This window comes from Podarcis raffonei, chromosome 6 (genome assembly GCF_027172205.1).
Source record: "Podarcis raffonei isolate rPodRaf1 chromosome 6, rPodRaf1.pri, whole genome shotgun sequence".
Taxonomy (NCBI): Eukaryota; Metazoa; Chordata; class Lepidosauria; order Squamata; family Lacertidae; genus Podarcis; species Podarcis raffonei.
The window spans coordinates 11891043-11892749 of record NC_070607.1 but is presented as its reverse complement, the minus strand read 5'-3'; positions in this window follow the sequence as shown (position 1 = coordinate 11892749).

Sequence of the window (1707 nt, the reverse complement as noted above, 5' to 3'; positions counted from 1 at the left end):
TATTATTGTTGTTGTTTAGTCGTTTAGTCGTGTCCGACTCTTCGTGACCCCCTGGACCAGAGCACGCCAGGCACTTCTGTCCTCCACTGCCTCCCGCAGTTTGATCAAACTCATGCTGGTAGCTTCAAGAACACCATCCAACCATCTCATCCTCTGTCGTCCCCTTCTCCTTGTGCCCTCCATCTTTCCCAACATCAGGGTCTTTTCCAGGGAGTCTTCTCTTCTCATGAGGTGGCCAAAGTATTGGAGCCTCAGCTTCAGGATCTGTCCTTCCAGTGAGCACTCAGGGTTGATCTCCTTAAGAATGGAGAGGTTTGATCTTCTTGCAGTCCATGGGACTCTCAAGAGTCTCCTCCAGCACCATAATTCAAAAGCATCAATTCTTCGGCGATCAGCCTTCTTTATGGTCCAGCTCTCACTTCCATACATCATTATTATTATTCCATACATTATTATTATTATTATTATTATTATTATTATTATTATTATTCCCAAGTGTGTATAGGATTGCAGCCTAAAGCACATACATCATAAGGACATGAGAAAAGCCCTGCTAAATCAAGCTTCAGGCCCATATAGTGAAGCACCCCATTCTCACAGTGGCCAAACAGATACCTGTGGGAAACCCAAAAGCAGAACAGAAGCACAATCTCACTTTCCTGCTCATGATTTCCAGCAACTGGTAGTCAGAGGCATCAGGTGTTTTCATATATTACACTCACACAGTAATACCAAAAGGTTATAGGAAAGTACAGATAAGAGTAAAATTAAGAGACATATGCATGCACACACACAAGCTAGTCAGATTTTTAGAAGAAAAGTTAACTAGCGTTTGGGAGCCAGGTATGCCTTTTGTTTTTATTTCTACCAAATTCAAGAAAGCAAGCAGGTTAGGATGGAAAGAGTTCCGTAGCAAGTACCGTATTTTTCGCTCTATAAGACACACCAGACCACAAGACGCACCTAGTTTTTGGAGGAGGAAAACAAGGAAAAAAATATTCTGAATCCCAGAAGCCAGAACAGCAAGAGGGATGGTTGCGCAGTGAAAGCAGCAATCCCTCCTGCTGTTCTGGCTTCTGGGATAGCTGCGCAGCCTGCATTCGCTCCATAAGACGCACACACATTTCCCCTTACTTTTTAGGAGGGAAAAAGTGAGTCTTATAGAGCAAAAATTACGGTAGATCAGTGGTTCCCAAACTTTTTTTGGCCATGCCTCACCTGAGCATCTCTAAAATCCTGATGCCCCCCCCCCCGTGACATATAATTCTTATTATTCAAAAAGTGAACTCCTATTCATGTGGAGGAAGCCTAAAAGGCCATTCACTGTTAATAACTCATTCTCAAATTGCGTCCCCCCTTAAAAATCAAATTGCCCCCTGTTGGGAACCACGGAAGTAGATGCAATGTCAAACTCCGTACAGCAGTTTAGGAATTTGCAAAGTGGGAAGCTGCCGGAGAGCAATCTGGACAAGATGGAGTTTGTGTAGTTTTTTTATCATCTGCAGGATGAAGTGGAGAACGTGTGGAAGGCAAAATTGCTCCAAGCCTCTCAATGAACAGGTCACTGTGGTCCAGGAGAAATGGAAGTGGCACCAAGCCTGTAGAGAACCTTTGGCTCAGCTGCTGGAGGTAGCAGAGCCATTAGCAAGCTGATGAAGAGCACGGGAAAGGTTTTGATTAACTGAGCTGCTTTAAGAGACAGGAGAG